This window comes from Taudactylus pleione, unplaced genomic scaffold (genome assembly GCF_031769625.1).
Source record: "Taudactylus pleione unplaced genomic scaffold, aTauple2 ptg000116l, whole genome shotgun sequence".
NCBI lineage: Eukaryota > Metazoa > Chordata > Amphibia > Anura > Myobatrachidae > Taudactylus > Taudactylus pleione.
Genome location: NW_028284518.1, coordinates 27318300 through 27331334, shown reverse-complemented (window position 1 = coordinate 27331334; position 13035 = coordinate 27318300). Strand labels below are relative to the sequence as shown.

At 42.0% G+C, this 13035-nt stretch overlaps 1 long non-coding RNA gene across 1 annotated transcript in view; it reads left to right on the top strand.

Moving 5' to 3' along the window:
- Positions 1–8043, top strand: part of LOC148524848 (uncharacterized) — a 28453-nt gene extending 20410 nt beyond the window's left edge. The window contains exon 3 of the long non-coding RNA XR_015878355.1: positions 7894–8043. This is a non-coding gene — a long non-coding RNA (uncharacterized LOC148524848). The remainder of the gene's footprint in view (positions 1–7893) is intronic.
- Positions 8044–13035: the final 4992 nt, after the last annotated feature.

The following is a 13035-nucleotide window of genomic DNA, read 5'->3' as shown; positions in this document are numbered from 1 at the left end:
GTAGACCTCATCTATTTCAACTAAGAGATTAAGTGACACTTGAAAAGTTGAGATTGTGATATATATATACATTAGACTGAAGGTTATAAATATATAAATTCACTCTCTTTTTATGGTGAGCATTGAGTCAGACACAAATACACACCTACACAACCTTCCTCCTAGAACTTTATATCTGCAGCAGGGTTATTACATTAGTGTGGCCTGGACACCAGTGAGCCACCGTTACTATAGTGAGTCACAGTATTTTGTAAAAAATATCAAAATTAAAAATTAAATTAAAAAACAATATTTTTGCCTACTCAAAAACTTCAGGCAGGCTGTGATACTGTGTTTAATAAGAACACTAAAGGTCATAAGGTCAAGGGCCACCATTTTAATATTTGCGAGTGTGTTTCATTTGGTGGGCAGTTGTTTTATAAATAATAAAACATTTTTTTGTGTGTTCAAAAAGCTTCATTGATACTCAGTTTAAGAACACTAATGGTCATAAGTTCAAGGGCCACCCTGTTAATAATATCAGCACTGTGAGTTGATAGGGATCATGAGCATCAATCAATAGAATAGCAGGAACAGCAACAAAGTACTAGTGCTGCAGTGGCTACCACAAGTCATGATGATTCCAGTCAACATCTGCTAGAGCTGGTGCTGAAGGGCATAGAGAGTTTAAGTCAGGGCATCTGAAATAAAAACAATATTTTATATTGCTAAAGAAAAAAATCACCTCGAATAAAGAAAAAAAATCACCTCGAATAAATATGTTTTTGTGCAGAAAAACATAAAATTGCCAACATGCCATGCACCACATGCAGTGGCAAGCAAAGGCTTGGGTCTTTTCCTTTATTTGTGAGTGGTGGTTCTGCAAATGCTGTCAGTCAGGCATAGTCTACTGCATCACATGGCAATGCAGGGCCTCCTCACTCCGAGTCTAGCAATGGTATCAAAAAAATTAAAATAGGAAAGTCAGTGCTGAAAAAACGGTACAGTGCAAGAACAAACTGTATTTAGAAATGTCACAAATTCCTGAGTAGAGTCTAAGGGTGTCCATGAGTGCTATGTGTGAGTCTGACATTTCTGACATAGAACTTGTAGAGAAGCCTCCATCCATAATTTTTGTGCCCTCTGCAAATGTGTGGATGAGCAGCACAAGTAAAGATGGTGACATAATAGGAATTGAGGATGCTACAAGTGCAACAAGATAAGGGGGATATTTCTGTAACTGACATGGACACTAAAGAGGATGTTGATGATGAGGATGTTGTTTGTGTAAGTCAGGCACCAGTGGAAACAGTTCTTGCCCATGATAAGAAGAAGGCCATTGACATGCCTGGACATAAGACCACAAAAATCCACCTATTATGTGTGGGTGTGGAGTTATTTTTACTCAAATGTTAAGCCATCTCTTGTAAAGCCAAAGTAAGTATGGGTAGGGATGTAAACCATATAGTAACATCCTCCCTGTTACATTATTTGTAACACATTTGTGAAACATTTTTGGCAAAAACTTAAAATTATGCTTTAGTAATAACAACAAGCAGTCCAGTATCAGCTAGCTCCCTTCTCTAAGCTAGATCCCAGCACCTGAAAACTCCATTGCCAACAACTTCATCATCAATATCCTAATTAGTGATTGGAGGTAGTCCTGTATCCAATTTGCTAAAGCTAACGGAATCCTTCCCTATCCAGGATTCCTCAGCAAAATCCTTGAGTGGTAGGCCTGCTGTTACTACGGCTAGTTGTGGAGCTTCATCCCAGAAGGGGATCAAGAAGACAAGTAGTAGTAAACAATTTTTTTCAAGAGAAAGCAAGTATTACAACTGTCACTCAGTTGCACAGTGGATCACTGAAGCCATAATGGCTATGCTAGTATTAGATCTGTGTCCAAAATCAGATATTAATGCACCATGTTTTAGACAGTTAATTGAGGTCCTGTGACCCTGCTACCAATTTTCATCTTGGTTCCATTTCACCAATCCATTTTACCAGAAAAGCAATTCCTCGCTTATATCTGGACATTAAAAAAAATATATTGGCCAAAAAAAAGCCTTTGTACCCACTGTCCACTTAACCACAGCTATGTGGATAAGTGGTATTGGGTAAACTAAAACTTACATGAGCCTGACAGCCCACTAGATGGGTTGTAATACTTTAGCAGCAACAGTAGCTAACACAAAACGCCAGCTCTTTCACAGGCAGGCTACATTCTGTATTGCCAGCTTCACTAGGATGCATACCAGTATCAACCTGTTAGAAAATGTAAGGGATGTCATAGCAAAGTGGCTTATTCTGCTTGGACTCTCCTCAAGATTTATCATTTCTGATAATGCAACAAATATTGTGATAGCAATACAGCTGGGTGAATTTGAACATGCCCCATGTTTTGCTCACACAATCAACTTGGTGGTGGAGAATTTTTGAATAAATGACAGGTGCATGTAGCAGATGCTGTCTGTGGTCTGAAAAATGTTGGGACATTTTCACTATTTAGCAACTACATGTAGAAGATGGCACCAGCTTCAAGAAAAGTTAAATTTGCCATTCCACCAACTTCACACAAGAGGTAGTAACATGATGGAATTCCACCCTTTATATGCTTCAGTTAATGGAGGAACAACAACAAGCTGTCCAAACCCACACAGCAAGTCATGACTTAGGAAGAGGAGGGGAAATATACCTTAGTCCAGCAAAGTGAAGAATACTTTCCGTGTTGTGAAAGGTGCTGAAACCATTCGAAGTAGTCACCTGTGAAATGAGTTTAGACACTGCCAACTTGAGTCAGATGATTCCCCTAATTAGACATTTGGAAAAGTGATCCCACTAAGTATGTTGGACTTGTAGATCAAGTGTTATGTTCACTTTGTCAGGATCAATGGGTTGTCAACATTTGACATTGGATGAATACATTTTGTTGGCCGAGCTTGATCCTAGGTTTAAATCATACATCATATCTTTCTTTCCAACTGACACATATCTTAAGAGATGCAAGGAGCTCCTGGTGAGCATGTTGTCAGCTCAAGTGGCACATGATATGACAATGTCTCTTTCAGTTATATCTGGCAATTGCTGCTGCCAGGAAAAAAACTGAGCTATCCCAAGACACCCACTATTGTTGCAGATGAGTTAAGACAACATTCTGACATATTGTCAAGTCTAAAGAATTGCCCAAAATGAGTGACACCTCTACCGTAATGCAATCTGATATGGTCACTATCCATAGAAAGGTTTAAGAATATTGTTAATGACAGTGTACAAATAGACACATCAGACAGTCCCTTTGACTGCTGGGAGGAAAAAAGGCCATTTGGAGACCCTTGTACAAACTCACTTTGCTGTATTTGAGCTGCCCAACCTCCGGTGTGTACTCGGAAAGAATCTTCAGCACAGCTTGGAACCTTGTCAGTGATCAGCGTAGAAGGCTGTATCCTCAAAATGTGGAAAGATGATGTTTATCAAAATTAACTAAAACTTCCACAAGGAAGACCTTTATAGCCAAATACATCAAAGTACAGATACTACTGTAATTGTGGATTCCAGCGAGTATATTGTGGGAACATGATATTAACACTGATGAGGGTGAGGAGGAGGATGACAATGATAACATCTTGTCACTGTAGAGAAGATATATTTATCAGCACTGTTAGTTACCTCAAGCCAATCATTAACAACATTTTTAGCTGCCTTAAGCCCATTGGTAGCTTGTTTTGTGGGGGCCAAATGACCCAACCACTTCAGCTACAAAAGTGGCAATCCCTGTGGCTGAAGTGATAGGTTGTTAAACTATGCATGTCTTATTTAATATACAACATAAGGTTGGGTGAGAAGGTCCAAGGACAATTCCATCATGTTCCTCTTTACTTTGCATTATGGGCTGTTTGGGGCATTGGTGACTTTTTTTTGCATAGACGACAAACTTTATTTTATAGTTTATTAGTTGAGGAATAATGAAAACATTCTATAGGGTATATAGTTTTTTGAACTGATATCCTTTCTGTCACTGCTGTGCCACTATGTTTTATATATGTGCTATATTATTTAAAACTCCTGTGCATTTGTGTCTCTGCTATATTGCTTACTTTAGCCAGCCAGCTCGCTGCAGTCTTTGGGCTGCATTGGTGAATATTGTGAGCAGTGAGGTGGTCAAAATTGACTGGAAATTACTGTAAATTAATGTTTTTTAGGTTAATAATACTATAGGAACAAAAACAGACCCAAATTATGTGATTTGCTATTTTTATCATTTAAGAAAAAAAATTCATATACAAAACCAAAACATGTGAGGATAGTTTTGGCAAAACAAAAACTAAAGCATGATGAGGAATCAGAACCAAAACCAAAACATATGGGTCAGTGCACATCTCTACTTTAGACACAGGTGGTAGTATAAAGCCAATGTTCTCATAACTGTAAATTACTACCTCAGTCCTGGTCATAGATGAGGTTTATCAAACATTTTGCTGGATTATTTTCTACAAGATTCTTTTGAGAGGACATGCATGTTTTTGAAGGTGAAGTATGTGATACCTTGCAACTGTGAAGTATTAGTTGACATCAGTCCACATTAGGCTGCAACTGTACAATACTACAAATACCATGATTTTAGCATTAGGTGGGGCGCAAACACATTATAAAAGAATGAAAGACTGCAAAAAGAGAGCCATGTAAAGAAATGAGATGTTGAAAAGCCTGAAAATGTGACTACAAACTGAGAGGAATTGCTATGTTGTTGGCATGCCATCGCTTAAGAGAAAAAAGTAGGGAGTTGTTTGAAAGGTAGTAGTAAAGAGCAAGTGAGTAGAATGGTTAGTTACTATGTACTTGAGGTAAAAAGTGGAGAGTCTGTTAGGTGTAAATTATCAATAGACACCTTTGAGACAGAGACACCACACTACTTTAGAGCTGTATTGGAACTAATCATCTCCCAATCCTATAACCTCTGCTATCTCTTAGCCACTTTCACATCCCTCCTCTACCCCCACAACTCATTTACCCTCCACACATTCTGCCCTTGACTTTGTCTTCTGATTCACATCTAAAATTAACTCCATACTGTACATCAAGACATCACATCCCACCAGACCCTCTCCACCCCATCCCCCCCTTCTCAGCCTACCCCATCCCATCCATTTTACCAACTCTGACTTCTTTCTCCCCAGTTTCTGGAGTTGAAGACATGGCCCTCATCTGGTCAACCCACCTTCCACCTCCTCCCTTGAGCATATACCCTCCCATCTTCTCTACTTTCTTTCTCCTGGCACCTGTTCTCTGCCTATCATCAGGGACTTTCTCCTCTACATTCAATTCATGCACTTGTCTCCCCCATTCTTGTAAAACCCACCATTGATCCTAACACTTCCTCCAACTACTGCTACATTTCTCTCCTCCCATTTGTCTCCAAACTCCTTGTATTGTATACAACCACCTTACTACCTTTCTATACTCCAACTCCCTGCTTGATCTGGAGTCTGGCTTTTGTCCCCTCCACTCCACTGAAACTGCCATCACAAAAGTCAGCAATGACCTCCTTGCTGCCAAATCCAATGGCTAATACTCTCTCCTCGACCTCTCTGCTGCTTTTAAAACTGTGGACACCCTCTCCTCCTGCAAATCCTTCACTCCCTTGGGCAGCACAGATGGTGTAATGGTTAGCATTACTGCATCACAGCACTGAGGTTGTGGGTTTGATTCCCATTTCAGCCCTACCAGTGTGGAGTTTGCATATTCTCCCTGTGCTTGCATGGGTTTCCTCCGGGTACTCCAGTTTCCTCCCACACTCCAAAAATGTACTGGTAAGATAAGTATACATATAAAATTAACCCTAGTGTGCATGTGTGTGCATGTGGTAAAGAATATAGATTGTAAGCTCCACTGGGGCAGGGATGGATGCGAATGGGCAAATATTCAGTGTAAAATATTGCAGAATTTGTGTGACTATATAAATAGCTGTTAATAAATAAATAAATAATGCCTTCTCTTGTCTGTCCTCCTACCTCTCTGACCATTTTTTCTATATCTCCACTCATGGCTCCATTTCCTTTCCACTTCTACTAACAGTAAGTGTCCCCTAAGGTTCTGTTCTTGGACCTCTCCTATTCTTTCTCTCTATATATCCTTTTTAAGTGACCTCATCAAATCTTTTGTCCTCCAATATCATATCTATGCTCTCCCTATCTTCTCACTCATATATCTAACTGTCTCTCTGCTATTTTTTCATGGATGTGTCAGTGCTTTCTTAAACTTAACATGTCTAAGACTGAGATGATCATCTTCCTTCCATCCTGAATACCCTCACCACCCACAATTTATTTATCTATTGACAGCACAACCATCTCCTCTAGCCCCAAAGTGTGCTGGCCTTCCTGTTTCCCACCTCTATCCACTCCAATCTGTCCTCAATTCTGTTGCCTGGCTCATCTTCTTCTCCAAACATACTTCATCTGTCTCCCTTCTCCTGCAAGCCCTACATTGGCTCCCTTTCCATTTCAGTAACCAATTCAAGCTTCTCACACTCACTTACAAGGCTCTCACCCAATCCTCTTCCATTTACATCTCTGACCTTATCTCCCTTCACACTTCTACCACACACTTCACTCCACAAATGAATGCTGCCTCTCATGCCAACTGATTTCTTCATCCCACACCTCTGGAAACCATTCCATTGCCCTATTAGATCCTCCACCTCTCTACAAAACTTCAAATGGGTTCTCAAGACCCACTTTTACATCAAGCCAACCAGATATCATTCTAACCCACTGATCAATGCTACTTGCTCATCATATACCCCATCTGTGTCACCCCTGTCTGTCTGCCCCTCCCCTTTAGAATGTAAGCTAATGAGAAGGAACCTCTTTCCTCATATGCTTCTCCTTTCCCTTATTTATAATATCACCTACTCACTACTCCCTACCATGGCAACTAACCCTTGGTTTCTTCCACCCTGCTGCTTTTTTGAGTATTATGACCACTAATGCAGCAATGTTTATAAACCATGTCCTTGTACTGCAGTGTCTTTACTGTAAATCACTGTGTTCTTGCTTTGTTCATTCTGTTTTTTCTTATGTACTTAGTTAGTCACTGTGGAACCCTTGTGGTGCCATATAAAAAAAAGAATAATAATAATAAACATAAAACTGAAAGAAAAGTGAGAAAAGAGAAACAAGGTAGGAGAGTTCCCCTTGGTATTGAGCTAAGTCCATGAAGGCAGACTGCCTTTGTACCACTAGAAGACAAGACACTGGTCAGAGAGATAAACTGCAAAGTAGATTAGTATGCTATGCACATGCAAGCAGGAGAAGCCTGCTGGGACTATTGGTGCCACATGAAGAAGAGTCCTATTAAAGCGTCAGTGGTGCTCTTCTTCTGCAGGGGAAGCTACATCCTGCATTTTGGTAAATGAAACCTATTTTTTATTCCCCCTTACTCATTTATTGTGTGAGAAACATTGCTAATGACATTTACATTCAGTGCTACAGCATACACATTAATGGCTCCAACTGTGCACACAAAGACTCTAAAGCAACCTGAATCTGTCAACATTCAAGCTAGGAAAGTATACAGTATGTATTTAAAATTGGTCATTCACTATGTGATATGAGTACACTAATTTATATAGCTGTTTATTTGGTTTATAGGTAATATAGTTATTATTTATTAGGTCTGTAGAAACAAATAGGTCTTATTCTATTTAGTAATCTGTGAATTAAGCTAACTGTGATTTTAAACAGGTTAACTATTGCAAATAACCAATACCACATCTTAATGACTACTTTTTCATTTGTATATACTTGTTTGAATCTGTGTTCTGTGCCCACCTTTACTCTCCAGGAGGAGACCTTAGCAATAAATACAATACACTTATTATATACCTCTGGTCTGATTTATTGTCTGTATCTGTAGGAAATATCCTTACCTCTCTGCTTTGGTATGAAAGGAGATAAAAGCATTAGTACTGCCAAAGAGGATAGCTGAAGCAAGAGATGATCCTTCTAACACACTACAATCAAATAACCACAAGCAGATTGCAGTCATTGTGACAGGATGCTCAGGAGCAAATGTAAGATTTTAAACTTTCCCAGATACAATAGTTGATTTCTGAAGAAAGCAAAAAAAAACTTGTTGCAATAAACCCATTTGTTTTAAACAATATTTTGTAAAAAACATGAATGTTTGATGTTTGGCTTTAACGTATGTGGTTTAACAAGTGTTTCACGATGGTTGTTATAGTTATGATGTGTTGCTTGTTTCACAAAGGGTAAGATGTTATCTGTAATGTATTGAGAAATAAGTAGCTCACATATAAAAATGTACATACTCCAGGTGGTACTGGTATATTTACTTAGAATCGTGTCTGTCTGTCTGAGTTTTAAACACGCTGTGCATTGCAGGGACAGGAGTTTTTAGCAATAAATTAACAAAAAGGGTTACATTTTTTAAAAACCACTGTGTGGGGTCCCCTCCTCAAATGCATAACCAACCCTGGACCTCTGAGCCCATTCTGGTACAGGAAAATCAGGGGAAACCAGCGTGGGCAACCCTTATTATAAGGACACAGTCATGCCCTTATATTAAGGCTGCATCTAAAAAAATGGATTTCTCCAAAGAGAATTCCAAAGGGGGGGCAGGGTGATTTTAGGGGCTACACCTCAAAAGCTATAGGAGGTACCAAGTTGAAATTTGTTAGGGGCAGGTAGAACTGTCACACGGTGCTGCATGCCAAATTTCAGGGCATAAACATAAAAAAATTAAGATTTAGGAGTAATCTAAAGCTCCAACTGTCACATTTTTCTGACATTCTCAGTTAGGACCACTTCTCTGCTGTAGTTTATGGGGGTTATTTGGGAAGGCAAAACTCAGGGTAGGTGGTGAATTTAGACTTGGGGTTTGTTTTATTAGGTAGCAATTGTGCCAGGGTATGTGCTTTTGGGGTTCAGGTAAATTATAAAGTTACAGTTTTTAAACTATTACCTCAAGAATGCGCCATTGTAGAGATAGGACTTTTCAACTTGTTGCGCAGCCTCAGTAGGAGCCTCCAGCAGGTGTAGTCATAGTGACTTCACTTGGGTGCAGCAAGATGGCCGTCATTTGTGAGCGGTAGCAGAGGTCGGGACCGGGGGGCAGGAAGCCAGCGTTTGCTGCGGCCAGGATGTGAGGGAGAGGGGGTATGGGTTAGCGGGCATAAGCTGAGGCTGGGAACTGGGGACAGTAGCAGGCATTAGCGTTGGTGCTGTGGGCGGCGGTGGTGCAGGTGTTAGGACCCAGGGGAGGTAGCAGCACACAGATACAGGCTCGGATCTGAAAATTCTGTGATACCTGCATCTGCATTTAAAAAAAAAAACACAGAAGCATGGATGGGTCAGTGAGACCCATCTGTGCTTCTCTGTTTAAAAATAAAAACAGTGTAAATAAATAAATGGCATGGCCCCCTCCCCAAAAAACCAACCAGCCCCAGGCTATGAAGCCCCAGTACTGGTTGTGCTAACTACAGGGGACAAATGATGTAAGGGTCCCCCGTATGAAGCACAACCAGCACCAGGCTTTTCAGAACTAGTTCTGGTTGGCAAAATACAGGGGACAAATGACGTAGGGGTTCCCCATATTTAGCGCATCCAGGACTGCGCTCTGAGCTGGTCCTGGTTCTGGAAATACAGTGGGCAAAAATGCATAGGGCCCCCTCTGTATTTCCCAGAACCAGCACCGGACCCTTTCTAGCGGGGGGGTGATGCCACAGCCAGGGAAGCCCTTTCACTGGGCCCCCCAGCTGAAGCATCACCCCTGACCGCTAGTCAGCCCAGACTGGGGATCCCTGGGGAGCTGGGAACCCCCCAAATGAAGAGGTCCCCATCTCCAGGGCAACCAAGGCTCAGGCTGATAGCCCGGGGCTATCCAGGCACCCCTGGGCAGTGGGTGCCGGGTTGATTACGTAAAATGTGGTGCAATAAATTTTAAATATTGTCTTTTGCTGTAGAACTACAGTTCCCAGCAAGCCTGCCCCGCATGCTGGTACTTGGAGAACCACAAGTATCAGAATGTGGGGCATTATGGGCATGCTGGTAGCTGTAGTTCCACAACAAAAGCAATATTAAAAAAAACACACAACACACACCATAGAAAAGTATAATTTTATTAAAACATACATGCACACACACATGTACTCATACATGCATACAACATCTCACATACTCACCTAGCATCCCTGAAGCCAATCTGTCCTCTTCTCCAGTAGACAATCCAATGGATTACCTGTAATAAAAAATTTCATACTCACCTCCTCCTTTGCGTGGATCTGTCCTTTTCGTTCCAAAGTAGGCAAATCCTGGGTCTTGGCAAAAAAAATGAATTACCCGAGCCCACGAACATTAGTAGTGTTCTCTAAGAACACTACCACCCGAATGACAGCTCTGCTGCTGGATTTCTGTCCAGAAATCTTGGTACAGAATGCTCAGTGGCTGAAGAGGCAAGCCTTCCGCCTCTTAGCCAATGCGTGGTTCTCACCATTGAATTCAATGGTGAGAACCAAGCGAGCCCCTTTCAAAAATGGCACCTCAACGCCATTTTGGAAATTCAAAGATGGCCGCCGCGAGCCAATCACAGCTCGTGACATCATCGCTCCACCCCCTCTGTTGGTTTAAATACTGCCATCGCAAGTTGCCATGCACTCAGTCGGCAGTGGGGAGGCAGCAGAGAAGAGCTGCCGAAGACCAAAGATGCCACGGAAGCTATGGATGGGCGATGGCTAGGAAAAAGAGCTTAAAGGCGGTCGCCCTCCAGATGAAGATGCCATAGAAGTCCTGGGGGAGTGGCAGCCATGTAAAAGAGCTTATGACTTCCGCCTCCCAGGTGAAGGTCCCGCTAAATGAAATATTTTAAAAAACGGTGTCTTGTCAGTTGTATTTTAATATTTCTTTTGCAGGGGTACTATAGGTACCAGCAGGCACTTAGTGCCCCGCCTGCTGTACTTGTGGTTCTCCAAGTGCCAGTATGTGGGGGATGCCTGATGGGACCTGTAGTTCTACTGCAAAAGACAATATTTATATATTCATATGCACCACACAACACAAATCAACCAAGCACCCACCGCCCAGGGGTGCTGGGGATAGCTCTGGACTATCAGCCTAGGCCTGGGGTGCCCTGTATGGGGGGACACCTTTAATGGGGGGTCCCCAACTCCCCAGGGATCTCCGGCCTGGTCTGACTAGCTGTCAGGGGTCATGCTTCAGCTGGGGGGCCTGGTGAAAGGGCACCCCTGGCTGTGGCATCACCCCCCTGATAGAAAAGGTCCGGTGCTGGTTCTGGGAAATACAGTTGGGCCCTACGCATTTTTTCTTTCTGCATTCCTAGAACCAGGACTGGCTCAGAGCCCAGTGCTGTTTGCGCTAAGTATGGGGGACCCCTACATCATTAGTCCCCCATATTTTGGCAACCAGGACTGGTTCTGAAAAGCCTGGTGCTGGTTGTGCTTAATATGGGGGATCGCTACATAATTTGTCCCCTGTATTTAGCACAACCAGTGGGGGGGCTATGCTTTTTTTTTTTTGGCACATTCAATTTTTACCATAGATGCGTAGATCTCACTGCTGCATTCGTCCATGTGTGACTTATTGATTTGATTTTCTCAGGTGCATACGCACTACCAGTGAGCCATCTGTCACCCATTGATGCCCCCTTTGCACTGCACTGCCGCCATTGCTCTGCACCACCGCTGCTGCCGCTACCCCACATGCCTACAGCCGTCTAACACTCTGCTCCTCCCAAACCAACCTCCTGTGTGCTGTCCCCTCTTCCACTTGCATTTGTGTACCATTTTGTTGCCCTTCTCCCCTGCAGGTGGCCCGGTTTGCTCATCCATACCCTGATAGTTAATACATTTTAAAAAAGCTTTGAAATTCCATAGACAAAAAAACCTTATGGTTTCACATGTCGCATTAAGGCTGCTTAGGCGTGATCTGAAAATTCACAAAACCTATTGATTTTCTGCCACTCAAACTCCAAAAAGCAATGAAATTACAATCATTAAGGCTGATACCTTATTGGACGTGTTCTTTGTGCAATACAAATATGGTATGCCGTCACACCCTGTGGTGAACTGCAGATTCAGAACTCTCACAGGATGAGATTGCTGTCACTCACAAAATGTTGGAGCTGCTAATTCACAGAATTGTGTGCTCATTGGAATACACACATGCAGTCTATGCAACTGAGGCCAAAGCAGAAAATCGAGCTGTGCAGATGGGATAAAAGTGGTGTGGATGGGGGGGAGGAGACACAGCAAGATGTATAGGTGGGTGCAAAGGTAATTAATTAAATATAGGTCTAAAATTGTTCTTCAAATGGAACTGCAGCTCCCAGCAAGTCTGACCTTGTAGAACCACAAGCACCAGAAGACCACTTGCACCCCCGCTGTAAATAAAATATAAAAAAAAAGACAGGACACACAATGGAGGCTTTAACACTTTAATACACATTCACTCACTCACCTGCACTCACGTTCACACTACATACTTCCTACTCCCTGGTGCTGGTCATTCCTCTCATCCAGGAAGGCATCCTGGTGCTTGGCAAAAACAAAATTGATTACCTGATCCCAATGAACACAGAAGCAGTGTATAAACATTGCTTTATATACACAACTTACCCTGAGTCTGATAGGTCACCCACGAGGTTTCCTTGCATTGTAGCCATGATTAGCCAATCAGCGGCACTAATCTGTGCAGTGCTTCTGCTAACCAACCTGCTGAGGAGATGGTGTATTTAAACCTTCTATTTTGCCCCAATTTGCTCTATTTATGATCTTGTTTGCAGACTCGATTCTTGGTAAATCCTTGTGTTGTATTCCTTGTTATAGAAAGTACTTGTTCAGCCATGTTTTGCAGATCAAATCGTGTTTTTACACCCATGATTACTTTTCCTAAATCTCTGTGTTTGAAAATGATGGGAAATATGCACCGGAACGCAATCTTGGGCAGTCACTATTATTAGTAAATATACCCCTTAGTGTCTCTCCACTGCATTGGAATCACTGTCTTGGCAGCATTGTTAAGG